The 16,169-nt window shown below is 39.2% G+C and overlaps 1 protein-coding gene across 1 annotated transcript in view; it reads left to right on the forward strand.

The window, feature by feature from the left end:
- The window catches only part of NPAP1 (nuclear pore associated protein 1), a 207,983-nt gene that overhangs the window by 99,326 nt on the left and 92,488 nt on the right, over positions 1 to 16,169 (forward strand). Inside the window, exon 18 of the mRNA XM_063698419.1 lies at positions 321 to 3,480. The gene's annotated coding sequence lies outside the window, so the exon portion shown is untranslated. The remainder of the gene's footprint in view (positions 1 to 320; positions 3,481 to 16,169) is intronic.

A 16,169-nucleotide genomic window follows, 5' to 3' on the forward strand; every position in this document is an offset into this window, starting at 1 on the left:
ATTGTGGTTTTGATTTGCATTTCTCTGATGGCCAGTGACGATGAGCATTTTTTTGTGTGTCTTTTGGCTGCATAAATGTCTTCTTTTGAGAAGTGTCTGTTCATATCCTTTGCCCACTTTTTGATGGGGTTGTTTTTTGCCTCTTTATTCATAAGGCATATTGTTCTTAATTTTACTTTCTTGAAATGTTTTGGTCTAATTGTGGTACAAGGATAAAGTACCTCATAGTGTGCATTGGGAAGTGATCTCTTCACCACTGTCATTGCTGTTGTTTAATGTTTTTAGAGAATTCATAATGAATTTGTATTAATTCTTTAAAGGTATGAAATAATTTCCTAGTGAAGTCATCTTAACATGGAACTGGAATTAAATCCTAACAACAATCATGTGAGCGTGGGGAGGATCCTTCCCCAGGTGAGCCTTCAGGGGAGACTTCAGCCTTGGCCATCTTCTCCACCTAGATTCCTGACCAAGAGAAGCTGTGAGTAATGTGTATATGCTTTTCAGCCACTCAGCTGTGTGGGAATTTGTTATACAACAATAAGTAACACACCTGGCATTGAATGTAATGTGGTATCCTAGATTAGATACTGGAATAGAAAAGTGACATTATTGGAAACCTGAAGAAAACTATGAAGAAAGTCTGTAGTTCCATTGATAGTTTTATAACACTGTCAATTTCTCAGTTTTCATGAATAGTCTATGGTTATATAATGTGTTAACATTCCTTTAAGCTGAAAGGTATATGAAACTCTCTGCACTATATATACCTCCTTCTGTAAGTCAAATATGATTTCAAAATAATTTTAAAATAATATTTTGGTGCAAAACAAAAACGAACAAAAAGACACAAGAACATTAGCTTGGTTTCAGGAGATGGGGTGGGCAAGTAGGGAAAGAACAGCAGTGCAGCTTTCCTAATCTATCCACCATTCGGAACCCAGGTGCACCTGCTTCAGTTAAACACAGTTAGCTCTGGGGACTCTCATCCATTTTTGTCTTTGAAATCATGCTACTCATTATCCAGGAACATTTTAAGTGTCAGTAACCACTTCTTCAGAGAGAGGTGCCTGTTCCTCATATATCCCAGGACGCCCCGTTTTCAGACACTGTCTGGCAGTTTATTCACATAATTCCACTAAAGCCTTTCTGGAAAAAAATGAGTGCTGGACCTTAGAAGCCGATATTGCAAAATGTCAGTGACAGGGAACACAAATTGTATTTCTACAATCAGGAGAGTGTTTTAATTCCCTTGGTACAGGGATTTGTTCTTCAACTGATTATCAGATCACTGTGATAATTTCTATTTCTCTTGTCATGAATTATTTGGGACCATATATTCTGTTGCTCTTCACATCTTGGAATTATATTGTCCATTTCCAAGGTCAAAGACCACAGAATAAATGTCATCATGGCAGCAGGTGAGTAGGGCACACAAACAGTGCTTCTAAATATGGTGGTTGATTACAATGCTTGCTTACTAAGACCTCGATATGAATCTGTAGACAAGTGGTTTTTGGCAGGTGAAGTCATGTGAGTGATTCAGTATATGCTGTGTATGGCTGGAGAAAGCTCAGTAGATACAAGAAAAAGCAGTATGTAACACATCTCCCCCCACCATGCAGTGATCTAAGAGATGGACCCAGGCTAAACGGTGACTCTGCACGTGTTCTGGCTAAACAAAGAATCTCACAGCAGGAAGAACTGTCCAGCTGTCCCCCACATAGGTCCCTGTTCATAGTTCACAGCACTCTGCGGTGTTAGCATCAGGGTTGTGCCAAAGAACCATGCCTACAAAGCCTACCAAGCCATGAGTCTGCATGCTGCACTCACACAGACATAGACAAAGCCAAGACTATTGCCTTTACGATGGTCCGTAAACATGGGGCATATTCTCTATAGCACATTGATAGCTTATATGAGAAAATGAGATCTTGCAGCCTGGAGACCTAGAGTGAGAGATATGACTGACCTCGACCACATTTTTCACTTCTGATATCAGCATAGAAGTGATTTAGGTGCTGTTATTTGAGCATCTGTACTTTAAGAAACCTTCCAAGTCTTCCAAGTTCCATATACTTTACTCTTTAAGACATGACTCCTCTTTTAAATTTGACATCTTAAAGGAGGTTTATTCCATTTTTTAAATTTTAACTGAAGATGCTATAGTACAATACTTAAATGACAGATCTTCTGTTTCTCTTTATTTTAATGCATACTTTTTGATCTATTATGATGCATACTGTGAATATTCTGCCCACCAATAAATGGACCCAAAAATGGCCAGAGCAACAGACATAACCCGCAGTTAGACCTGGACATGAGTTATGAGGACTACCACATGGTGGTCACAATAATTGAGATCTGAGTTCTCAAGTTTAAAGGAAAACAGGCACTATACACAAAACTCTACTGCTATATTATCATGGACACAAAGGACAGAGTGCTGAGCACTGAGTGCCCAAACAAGTGCTTTAATAGCATGGAAGGCATGATTTCCCACAATATACTAAGCCACTAAATTCACAAAGGCCACCACAATTCTAAAAAATGATGTCACTGCAAACAAACCCAAGTGTTAGACCACAATCTAAGACAAACGCTCCAATATGCTGTCTCCACACTCTAGCCTGATTAGGAGTTGTAGTTCAGTGGATGAATGGCTCAAATATTTAACATCATTACTTCGTGTTCATGTAATTCAACCTTCCTGGAGTCTAAAACTATAGGTGAAATTTCAGTCAAAGTCCTAAATTATGAATTGTATATGAATTTCTTCTTCACTTAATATTTTCCCAAGGAAACAGGAAAACTAATTTCAATATCCAAGTGTCCAAAAGTAGAGTTTGCCAGAGTAGCAAGGGGGCAGAACAAAGCATTTTATGAAGATCACAGTGCATCTGCTTCCACAGTGACTATGTATTATCACCATTTGTGTGATTAAAAGGGTGAATGAGAATGAAGGAAAACAGAGATCAAGAATGTTATAGATTAAAGAATTGAATTTGTAATGTAGCTTGCAGGGATCATTGCTTATATTACTAACTTTAGGACACAATTTTTTAATATAGATTTTCCTTAGTCTTTAGAAAACTAGCACTTCAGGAAAAATTTCAAGTGTCTCTCTACAATTTATATCTTCCTCATCGATAGATTTCTTGAACCGTAGTTTATAAAACAATTACAGCACTTTACTGATAAGTCTAATATTTCTACTAACTAAGTAGAATATAAATAGAATTGTTAAATTAATGTGAAAATATATACAACAATGTTTACTTAATAACAGACTAAAATATAGCAGATTAGCCACCATGATTTTTTCTTTTTCTTTTTGAGTTGGAGTTTTCTGTTTCACCCAGGCTGGAGTGAAGTGGCGAGATCTCGGCTCACTGCAACCTTCGCCCCCGGGGTTCAAGTGATTCTCCTGCCTCAGCCACCACGATTTAACACTGAGAAGTAGGCAGTCACAGAGAAAAAGTGTGTAAACAATTCTTTGGTACACATTTTAACATCTTTTTTTTCTTGTTATATTTTATTATTATTGTACTTTAATTTTTAGGGTACATGTGCACAATGTGCAGATTTATTACATATGTATACATGTGCCATGTTGGTATACTGCACCCATTAACTGGTTGGACACAGGAAGGGGAACATCTTTTAAGGAGAGATGCATCTTCTATTTGAAAGGGTTATAACATTATTGCCAGAAAGCAGTCATGATGTGGTTGTCCTTCGGCACACACACAAGAACTTGGTCTAAACCTCCCCAAAGACATCTTTGGGTAATTACATCAAGCATCAAAACTTACAGAAGGGTGTCAGGAGACTGGAAAGATAAACTTACATAGAGTAGTATAGGAGTCCCATGAGAAATGCAGCACTATCAGTGCTTGTGATTAGCACAGATGATAATATTCTGGGGAAAATCAAGGACAAGATGAGTTGAAAGTGATTCAGAGAGTTTGTTCTGAATGAAATAAGTGTTAGCAATACCTTTGTAAATGTCTTTTGCATATATGTTCTGTCTCATGTAATCACAGGAATGATATAAAACAAATATAAACATGTTAGTTGAGAAAAGTTTTTAAAATAATTATACATAATATAAAGTTAAAATGAATTTTAAAAAAATTAAAATAATATAAATTTAAAATAATTATAAAACTCAAATTAGAAATATTTGCTCCATTATTTATTAGTGGTTTTATTATTTCATTCTGATATATAATCTAAAAGATAAATCTCACAACTTATTATAAAAATTAGTCTTAATGATATGTATAGACCTGATATTGTACTACATGCTTTATGTATTATTTTATACAAACCCACCTGACATCTCCAGAGGTGAGCACTGTTACCACTGCCACAGGCCAGTTCTGAATCTGACACTAAGCACTACATGAAAGGATTAAAAGTGTTTTGAGTTTGATTCAGTCTGTCTCCAAAGTCGTTGCTCAAGTCAACTATGTAGAATATGTAGAATATTTTCTTGTAGAATTAGTGCTTTCTAGGTCTAGTTTCAGGTACCCTACCCTACCACATAGTCCCAAAGATATTTTCTTATGTGTTCTACATACTGTACTAAATATATATATACTGTACTAAATATATATATATGTCTGTGATCCACCTGATTTTGTGTGTAAAATGAAGTTAAAGGCCAGATTTTAATTCCCTTGTAAATATTCAGTTTTTTGAATAGTTTTAGAAAAATTAATCTGTCCCCATTAATTGACTTACAAATGATTTGTTCACATATACACGTCTGTATTTATGATGTTTTATTTTTTCATTGGTTTATTCCTCTGTCTCTGTGCAAATGCAACACTTTCTTAGTTGCTAACAGACTTCATTTAATACAATAATTTAGTGACCATTCTCTTAATGACTGTGCTTTTCCATAATGAGTGAAAGAAGATTAAAAATCTCCATGCCTTTCACCTACACCAATACTTTCAGCTGGACTTTGAATCAATCAGTGGCTTTAGAGTTTTAGAATATCATTGTTGTCTCTTATGTCTGTAATGTCTTTGTTAATCTTTTTTTTTTTTTTGGTTTTCTTTTTTTATTTATTTATTTTTTAATTTTATTATTATTGTACATTAAGTTTTAGGGTACATGTGCACAACGTGCAGGTTTGTCACATATGTATACATGTGCCATGTTGGTGTGCTGTACCCATTAACTCGTCATTTAGCATTAGGTATATCTCCTAATGCTATCCCTCCACTCTCCTCCAACCCCACAGCAGTCCCTGGTGTGTGATGTTCCCCTTCCTGTGTCCATGTGTTCTCATTGTTCAATTCCCACCTATGAGTGAGAACATGCGGTGTTTGGATTTTTGTCCTTGCGATAGTTTGCTAAGAATGATGGTTTCCAGTTTCATCCATGTCCCTACAAAGGACATGAACTCGTCATTTTTTATGGCTGCATAGTATTCCTTGGTGTATATGTGCCACATTTTCTTAATCCAGTCTATCGTTGTTAATCTTATAAGATCTGTGAACACCACTCTTCAGTTTATGTATTTCATACCTTACACAACAGCAAGTGGTGGGAAAACCTGGAGATGCAGCCCTGGATGCCTCCTGTATTGCTGTAGATGATGCTGTGGACATGGGGCTCCTCCTCCAGATGATGCACATCAAAGGCAGGACCAGCAGGGAGCCCTGAGATCAGAACCTCTCTGTGGGGTCTGCATGCACAAGGGGAGGAGCCCCTGTTGGGTGGGGTAGCGAATTCAGTTATTTTGTATGAGCATGAATTTGTTAAATAATCATTCTTCTTTCTGACCAATGGCACATTTCCCCTTCAGTCCTGGCACTGTAATGTTACATCTTGGTTTTTGGTTTTGTGTACAAATGTGTTTAAAACTTGTGTATTAAACACAAAGAAAACACTCTTTTCTTGGTCACATAGCCATCATCTACAGCCAAATGTATACTTTTGTATTTTTCCAAAACAAACATTCCTGGGTGCTTCCGCACAGACACAGACAACTCACTAGACAAGGTTTACCTCCTCCAGACCATGCCTATCAAAGACAGTGCCTAGGTAGATGCAGGAGAGTTGAGCCTGTCTCTGTGGTGTCTTCACGGGAAACACCAACATTTTCTTGCTCTACTCTAGTGTTGGTTGGGGAATTCGGTTATTTCTGGGAAAGACTGTGTCAAAGAATCATTCTGTTTGCTGTCTGAAAACAAATGACACAGTATGTGTTTTGAACAAATGAAACAGTGTTTGTTTTGGTATGCAAAGGACTTTGACACTTTCTGTGTCAACGTACTTTTTATCATCACATAAACATCATGTATGACCAAATTTAAATTTTTGTATTGTGTATTAATGCCTTTTATTTTGTTTAATTATTCATAATCATTTTTCAAAATATATTTTTATATTTTATCACTCTTCATTAAATTAATGGAAATATCACCCATTGTCTATAATTGTTTTCCACAAATTTCATCTGAAATACTCCTAGTTGAAGAGGTGCAGAAAGTTTGCTAGGAACCACAAGACAAAATTTGCTAGAGACTCATACTTAAAAAGGGCTTTGTATATGGCTTAGTTTGTTCTAATTTGCAAGGTTCAAAAGTATTAATTTGAATAGATGGAATATCAAGACTCCCTTCCAGCACACAAAGACCAGTTATTTTGTTAATATGCACGAATAAACTTCAGCATATTGTTTTTCTTTTACCTGAAATTTATAGATACTGGCTTGAATCTCCGATTCCTTCTACATAGTATTTGTAAACGTCTGCAAGACATTTCCTTATACTTATGGCTCATAATATAGGTGTGTATTCTTCTCTTACTCTTTGATGAGTAAATACCAAAACTGCTTCTTCAGTTAAAAAGAAAAAAAAAAGCCAATCCGAAAATCTGTGCATACAACTGCACACAGCAAATGTTTTCCGATTATCGTCTGTAGAAAAGAAGTGGGAACTTCAATTTATTTTCTTTTATCAGATAATAATCTTTTAAAAGTGATTTATACTTTTATAGATTACCAGAGAATTTTCAGAGTTGCTTTTTGTCCAGGATATGTGTGGGGCTCAGAGACACCATAGACAAAGTTGCCATGTTCTGTGATGCTTCTGTCCAATAGGGTTTCAGAAAACTTGACAAAAATTAAACTATAAGGTGGAAGAGCTACCCTTGGGAACTGAGAGGACAGGTTTCAGGCCTGGGATGGGATGGACAGGGGAAGCCTCCAGGAGGAGGAACATTGGAGGAAATGCTGGAGAGTGAGGCGCAGTGGGTCCAGGAGACAGGGGAGGGAAAGCGATGAGGAAAACGTGTGTGCCTGGCACAGGCCAGGCCATGAGAAGAGGGCGGTGGATTGGAAGGAGCGCTGGGATGAGTAATTGGTGAGGACGCAGGAGGAGGAAGGGCAGACCACGGAGGGACTGGGCAGGGGAGGCAGGGAGGGCCGCTCCCTGAGGACTGCGCTCTGTGGGGAGGGATTCGAATGTCTGGGTTTGTTTCCCTGAGATGTTACCCCAGTCCATGAGCTCAGCCTATGGGAAGGACGTTGAGGAGTGAGTGGGCCCTGTCCCCCGGGGAGGCTCCTGGGCTTGGCCAGGGGGGCGTGGGTCTGGGAGAAACGAGGGTGGAGAAGAGCAAAGAGGACCCCCGGCTGCCTGACTGCAGGGCTCATGGGGCTGCCCTTGTTCGCCGCCTTTTCTCCATCGCTCAGACCCTCGCTTCCCCGCCAGGGCAGGTTTCTGCCCCCTCAGTCCTTTCGCAGGTGGTGGGATCCATGAACGAGAAAACTCAGATCTGCCGGCTCCTCTCCACCTGGCGCCCACACAGGTGAGGCTGGGCGCAGCCTGAAGGAAGTGCCGGTGCGGGGGTCGCAGCTGCGCAGTGAGGGGAACCAGAGGCTGCCGCGCAGGCTGGGCTTGGGGGCGGGAGCCAGGCCCACGTGGGGCGTGAGGGCCGCGGGTGGAGGGCGAGGCTGACAGGGAGTGAGGGAGGAGGGTGGAGGGCGGTGATCAGAGGGCGCGGCTGACAGGGGGAGAGGGCGGTGAGGATCTACAGGGGAACTCAGGGAGGATGTCTGCTGGGTCCGCGTTGGGCTTTCTGGTCGCTTCGCCGCGAACGCGCGCTTGTTCCTGCGGCGGTGCCTGCCTGTGTCGTCGTCGGTGTTTGTTCTTCTTCAAACCTCAGGATTTCTCCGTGTTTCGCAGACCGTAACGTACATTTAAAAAGCTTTCTTTCTGTCACATATGCCCTTTTATATTGTGGACATAACAATTGTTACTTACCTACGTTTCCTATTTGTGAATTATTCATAGATACAGAATTTACCAAAACTTTTATTTTTAGTTGACACATTGCGTATATTTATGGATAACAGTGTGATATTTTGATTCTTGTATTCATTGGGGAAGATTCAATCAAGCTAATTAACATGGGCATCAACTCACCAGCTAATACTTTGTGGTGAGAACACTAAAAGTCTATTATTTAGCTATTCTAAAATGTACAGCATGACTTCGGAGGAAATGATACTGCCCGGCCTCAGTAGCCCGAGACTGATCATTTCTAAATCATGAGGTTCCCATTTCTGAGGGGGTCATGGCTGCATGCCCGTAAACAAGGGGGGTGTTGGGGTGCTTTGTTTGCCCTGTTAATTTTGGGTGCCTCTGTGTTCTGAGAAACTATTAAGATAATATGTTTTTGAAAAATCCAGTTGCTTTAACTTTTCCTTTGTTTTAGTCTGTTAACAACGTTATCGCTTTTCTTTTACTGACTTTAGATTTAATACATTCTTCCTTTTCTAGGTTCCAAAGGTGGAAACACAGATGACAGATTTTTGGTCTTTTCGTCATTTCGTATATATGTGTTCAATGGTATTTATTTGCCTATATTGTCTGCTTTCCTTTCATCCTACGAATTTTGATAAATTGTGTTTTTATTTTCATTTAGTTAATTAAAAAAATTTCTCTGGCGATATCTTCTTTGACCCGTATATTATATGGAAGTGTGTTGTTTAATCTCAATGCATTTGGGGATATTACAGTTATCATTCCAGTCATCCTTTGATTTCTATTTTAATTCCATTGTGGTCTTAGAGCTGACATTGTATGATTTACTTTTTAAAAATTGTTGGGGTATTTTTTATCCCAGAATGTGGCACATTTTGCTGAATATTCCATGTGAGCTTAAGAAGAATGTGTCCTCTGGAGTAGTTGAGGGAAGGAGACTGTAGGTGTCAGTTATGCCCAGTTGCTTGTTGGTGCTGTTGAGTTCAGCTTTTCCCTCCTGGATTACTGCCTGCTAGATCTGTCCGTATCTGATATAGGGTGTTAATGTTTCCAACTATAATACTGAATTCATCTTTTTCCTTGTGGTTCTCTTGATTTCTGCCTCATAGTTTATGCTCTGTTATCAGGCTCATAGGCTTTAAGAATTATGACATCTTCTTGGAAGAATGGCTCTTCATCTCTCTGTAATGCCCTTCTTTATTCCTGATAACTTTTCTTGCTTTGAAGTCTGCTCTGCCTGTAATTCATATAGCTCCTCTTGTTTACTTTGATTAGAGTTAGCATCGTACATTTTGTTCCATTCATTTACATTTATTTGTCTTTATATTTGGGTTCGGCTTATAAATAATAGTTGTGTCTTGTTTTTTGATTCATTTTGTAAATCTGTGTCTTTTACTTGGTGCAGTTAGACCATTGACATTCAAAGTGGTAAGCAATGCAGTTGGATTAATATTTATCATATTTGTCAATGTTTTCGATTTGTTGTCCTTGTTCCTTCTTCCTATTATCATCTTCCATTCATTTTCTGCCTTTTGTGGTTCTCATTGAGCATTTTATATGTTTCCATCTCTCGCATTTCTAAAAATATGAGTTATATATAATTTTAACTTTTTGTTGGTTTAACATTTTTATAATCTTAGCTTATTATAAGAGAAAACAATTTCTTGAAAATAATAGAAAAATTATTAAATAATATAAGCCTATGGATATATCTTATGTATAAGTATATATGTGTATGGATATATGCACATGTGCATGTGTGTTTGTATGTGTGCATGTATATGTATATATATACACACATATATATGAAGTGGATATCAGCAATAATGCAAAGGACAGGAGAAAGGAATTAGGATTATTTGTTATAAGATACAGTAACTGTGAAGCAATATAACTTTACTTGAAAAGTAGGTCAGTTTAGTTTTTTTTATTTTTTATAATTTTTATATGATTTTGATTTTTTTTAACTTTATATATTTAAATTTAGGTTTGTGGATACATGTATAGTTTTGTTATATAGGTAATCTTGTGTAATGGAGGTTTATTGTACAGATCATTTTATTACCCAGGTACTAAGCCTACTACCCAATATTTACTTTTTCTGCTCCTCTCCCTCCTTCTACCCTTCACTTACAAGTAGGCCCCAGTGACCTTTGTTCTGTTCTTTGTGTTCATGAGTTCTCATCATCTAGCTCCCACTTAAAAGTGAGAATATGTGATAATTTGGTATTCTGCGCCTGGGTTAGTTTGATAAGGAGAATACCTTCTAGCTCCATTCGTGTTCCTGTAAAAGACATGATCTCATTTTTTTTCAGCTACATAGTATTCCATGATATATATGTACCACATTTTCTTTATCCATCCTGTCATTGATGGACATTTAAGTTGATTCCATGTCTTTTTTCTTTTAAGTAGTGCTCCAATGAACATTCATGTGGATGTGTCTTTTTGGAAGAATGATTTCTATTCCTCTGGGGGTATACCCTGTAATGGGATTGCTGAGTTGAATGGTAGTTCTGATTTTAGCTCTTTGAGGAATTGACATATTGCTTTCCACAATGGTTGAATGACCTTACACTCCTACCAACAGTGTGTAAGTGATCCTTTTTATCTGCAACCTCACCAGCATCTGTTATTTTGACTTTTTAATAATAGCCATTCTGACTGGTGTGAGATGGTATCTCATTGTGGTTTTGATTTGCATTTCTCTAATGATCAGTGATATTGAGCTTTTATTCATATGCTTGTTGGCCGCATGTGTGTCCTGTTTCGAAAATTGTCTGTTCTTATTCTTTGCCACTGTTTTTTTTCTTTTCTGAGACCGGGTCTCACTCTGTTGCCCAAGCTGGAGTGCAGTGGTGCAATCTCAGCTCACTGCAACCTCCGCCTCCCGGGTTCAAGCAATTCTCCTGTCTCCCCCTCCCCAAGTAGCTGGGACTACAGGTGCATGCCATCACACCTGGCTGATTTTTTATATTTTTAGTAAAGACAAGGTTTCACCATGTTAGCCAGGATGGTCTCGATCTACTGACCTCATGATCCGCCCAACCTGGCCTCCCAAAGTGCTGGGATTACATGCGTGAGCCACCGCGCCCAGCGCTTTGCCTACTTTTTAATGCAGTTGTTTGTTTTTCTCTTGTAAATTTGTTTAAGTTTTTTATAGATGCTGGATATTATGCTTTCATCAGATGCATAGTCTGCAAATATTTTCTCCCATTCTATAGTTTGTCTGTTCACTCTGATGATAATTTCTTTTGCTGTGCAAAGCTCTTCAGTTTAATTGGATCACATTTGCCAATATTTGCTTTTGTTGTGATTGCTTTCAGAGTTTTTATTATGAAATCTTTGCCTATTCCTATATCCAGGATGGTATTGCCTAGGTTGTCTTCCAGGGTTTTTATAATTTAGGGTTTTACATTTAAGTCTTTAATCCATCTTGAGTTAATTTTTGTATATGGTGTAAGGAAGGGGTCCAGTTTCAGTCTTCTGCATATGGCTAGCCAGTTCTCCCAGCACCGTTCATTGATTAGAGAGTCTTTCCCCATTGCTTGTTTTTGTCAGCTTTGTCAAAGATCAGATGGTCATAGGTGTGTGGCCTTATTTCTAGGCTCTCTATTCTGTTCAAGTGCTCTATGTGCCTGCTGTTGTAGCAGCACCATGCTGTTTGGTTACTTTATCCCTGTAGTATAGTTTGAAGTCAGATAACATGATGCCTCCAGCTTTGTTCTTTTTGTTTATGATTGCCTTGGCTATTGGGGCTCTTTTTTGGTTCCATATGAGTTTTAACACAGTTTTTTTCTAGTTCTGTGAAGAATGTCCTTAGTAGTTTGGTAGGAACGGCATTTAATCTGTAAACTTCTTTGGGCAGTATGGTTAGTTTTAAATATAATATTTCCAACTGTAGAACAGTGTATTGCACAAAAAGCCTCTTACCTTCCTGGCTGTTGGCCATTGGGTAAATAAAGTGCCTTGCCAAGGGGGCTTCTCTCACATGGCTTCATAAAATCCATCGAGAGATTCATTTCTAGCAAGACCAAAATCATAATCATATGTAAGAATCCCAGTGACACTTCTATACCTTTGCACTATTCTGTTGTTTCAAAGCAAGTCTCAATTCCTGCTTAGACTCACTTGGATGGGATTACAGTAGAAGGTTGTGTATATGGGAAGATGGGGATAAATGGGCACCAACTTAGAGTCTACCTGACACATCAGGTATTCTCCTGTATGAAATAGTTTCCTGCCCTTCACTTCTTTTTCATGACCTTGACCCTTTTGAAAAGTACCAGTCAGGTATTTAATAGGATGTCCCATGACGTGGTTTCAGCTGATGTTTTCTCATGATTAAAGTAGGAATATTAATGAATGAAATAACTTCACTTACATCTGAGGACAAAAAAGACCTAAAGAATATAGTATTCAGAAATACTGAAAGAGGAAAAACTATTTTTAAAGTATGGAATGACAATTCACAGTATAGTTAAGTTCAGTGCTTAAGGAAAACTGAGAAATTAAGGAGATGCACAAAGGAGGTATCAACAATATTGCTAATGATTGGTTTTTTTAAGCTTGGGAGTGACATTAACAACAACAACAAAAATAACAAGTTTTAAAGAATGGTTTTCCAAGGCCAGGCACAGTGGTTCACGCCTGTAATCCCAGTACTTTAGGAGACTGAGGCAGGCAGATCACCTGAGGTCAGGAGTTCGAGACCAACATGGGAAAACCCTGTCTCTAGTAAAAATACGAAAAATTAGCCTGGCATGGTGGTGGACAATTGTAATCCCAGCTACTCAGGAGGCTGAGACAGGAGAATTGCTTGACCCCAGGAGGCGGGGGTTGTAATAAGCTGAGATCACGCCACTGCACTCCAGCCTGGCAACAGAGGGAGACTCTGTCTCAAAAAAACAACAAAAAACAAAAACAACAAAAAACGGTTCTATGGTTTTACATTTACAGAATAGTTGCAAATCTAGTATAGAGTTTCCATATACTCCATGCACAGTGTCCTTTATTATTAATCTCATAGCGTGAAACATTTGTCAAAATTAACCAACCAATATCATGTATTGTCATTGAGTACTATACATACTTTATTCTCATTTTTTAGTTTTTGCTTAATGTTAAGATTGCGTTTTAGGATCTCTTCTAGGATATGTCATCACATTTAGATATTATGGCTTCATAGGCTCCATTGAATGTAATAGTTTCTCAGCGTTTCCTTGTTTTTGATGCCATTGACATTTCTAATTTGGAATTTCTCTGCTGTTTCTCTCATGATGAGACTGGATTTCTGGGCTTAAGGAAGGAAGAATACAGATGAAAAGTACCATTCCTATCACATAATATCCAGGGCACAAGCTGTCAACAGGCTCTATCACTGTTGATGTTAATTTGATCACCTGGATAAAAATCTTTTCGTTCTAAAAATCTCTTCTGTAAAATTATTCTTTTTCTCCCTTTTCATGTTGTGTGCATAAAGAAAAGTCACTATATACAACACACACTCAATACTTGGAGAATCGTACACCACTGCTTTTTCTTTGAAATAAATTTATTAAAATTTCAATGGCTTTGGGATTACATGTAGTTTTTGGTTACATGCATGAATTGTATGGTGGTGAAGTCTGGGGGTTTTAGTGTACCTGTCACCCGAATAGTATACATTTTTCCTCACAGGAAATTTTTTATCCCTCACTCGCCTCCAACCCTCCTCCTTTCGGAATCTTTAATGTCCATGATCCCCCTCTGCATGCTCCTGAATATCCATTGCTTACCCCAAACTTAATAAGTGAGAACATGCAGTATTTGGTATTCTGCTCCTGAGTTGCTTCAATTATGATAATGGCCAAATTGCTTTGAAAAACACTGTTTTGTTTTTTTCTATGGCTGAGTAGTATTCTGTAATACACACACACACACACACACACATTTTCTTTATCCACTAATTGGTTGATGGGCACTTAGCTTGATTTCATATTTTTGCAATTGTGAATTGTGCTGTGATAAACCTAGAAGTGTAAGTGCCTTTTTAATAGAATGACTGTGTGTGTGTGTGTGTGTGTGTGTGTGTGCGTGTGAGAAAGAGAGAGAGAGAGAGAGACAGGGTCTCACTTTGTCCTACAGGCTGGAGTGCAGTGGCCCAATCTCGTCTCACTGCAACCACTGCCTCCTGGGTTCAAGGAATTCTTGTGCCTCAGCCGCTGAGGAGCTGGGACTGCAGGTGTGACACACCTGGCTAATTTTTGTATTTTTAGTAGAAATGGGGTTTTGCCTTGTTGGCCAGGCTGGTCTGGAACTCCCGGGCTCAAGTAATCCAGCTGCACTGAGACAGTGAAAGAGATCTAACCGAACCGACTCCATCTTGCTTCTAACCTTTTAAGCAGCCCTTGTTCCTTCCTGGGCATAAGCTAAACTAACTTTGGGAGGAACTTACTTTACAGTTTATAGTTTAAAACAAAGACAATAACAGTCCTTTCTCAAACCTCTTTCTTACCTAGAGCCTAGACTGCCTTTGTATGACTAACAAATTAGCCACATGATTAGAAATTATGGCTTAGGAGTCATGCAGCTGGAGCCTAAAAGATTCTGACCCTCCCTAAACTGCTCCAAAGATCAGTGCTTGACATATTTTGCAGACCCTGCACTTGATGGATCAGCTGGCACAACCCTGGTGGATAAACTGCCTGATCTGATCTTGTGGCCTCCACCTAGGAACTGACTCATCATAAGAGGCCAGGTTGGACTCCCTGTGATTCCATCTCTGATCTGACCAATCAGAACTCTCAACTCACTGGCCTTCCCCCACCCACCAAATTATCATTTAAAACACTGATACCTGAATGTCCTGGGAGACTGATTTGAGTAATAATAAAACTCCAGTCTCCTACACAGTTGGCTTTCCGTGAATTACTCTTTCTCTATTGCAATTCTCCTGTCTTGATAAATCAACTCTTTTAGGCAGCAGGCAAGGTGAACCCATTGGGTGGTTACACTGTATGTCATTTTCAGCACAGACTGTCTTCTTGAACTTACGTTTATTTTGTCCCACCCCAACCCCCAAAGGATGTGGCTAAGAAAAAAAAACAAAAAGGGTCCCAACATCTTTTCTTTTTCCTTCTGGATCTCTTTTCTGGAAGCAGGGCGTCAGTGACAGGAACATTTTGACCCCAGCTCTTAGTCTCTCTCTTAGGTCTGTGGAAGCCTCAGAAGGCGTGGCCAGGCCAGGGCATCCTGGCTGAGCACAGGGTTTGGCACCTCCTCCCTCCCTGGCACTATGCAGACAACTCTGAGTACTGAAAGATGAAACTAACACACCTCAAGGAAGGTTACGTACCTCAATGCATGCCACAGAGACACACTTCCAGGATCTTTTTAAGATCTTAACCATGTTTTGCAAGAAAAGCAACACAGAACTGAAGTGCCTTCAGTTATTTCAGGTGGGGCTATCTTGTACACGGCAGTCAGGGAGAGAGACTGGAAGGCAAGGGGAGGGGACAGCCAGTCCTTCCAGTTAGCAAAGTTCAGGCTCACTCACTGCTTCTAAGTCACTGCTCACTCACTGCTTCTTAGATTAGGATACCCTGGGAATCAGCTACAATAACCTCAGACAAGGAACCATAAAAACCTGAAATGCACATTGGGTGCCAGCCAACAACGAAGCTTGGCTTCCAAGACAAAAAGTTGCTCTTTCTCCTCCTGCTACCTTGGATGTGCCAGGTTGTAATTTGCAAATGTATTGTCTGGCCCTTAGGGGTTGGCAGCTAACGATTGGTTGCAGAAGGAGCGTGGCCTACGAGTGAGAGAGATGCCAGCACAAGAGAAGCCCACTGACTGTAAGCCAGGAAGTGGGCTGTCAGCAGACACCAAACCTGCTGGCGC

The sequence above is a fragment of the Gorilla gorilla genome, chromosome 16 (assembly GCF_029281585.2).
Source record: "Gorilla gorilla gorilla isolate KB3781 chromosome 16, NHGRI_mGorGor1-v2.1_pri, whole genome shotgun sequence".
NCBI lineage: Eukaryota > Metazoa > Chordata > Mammalia > Primates > Hominidae > Gorilla > Gorilla gorilla.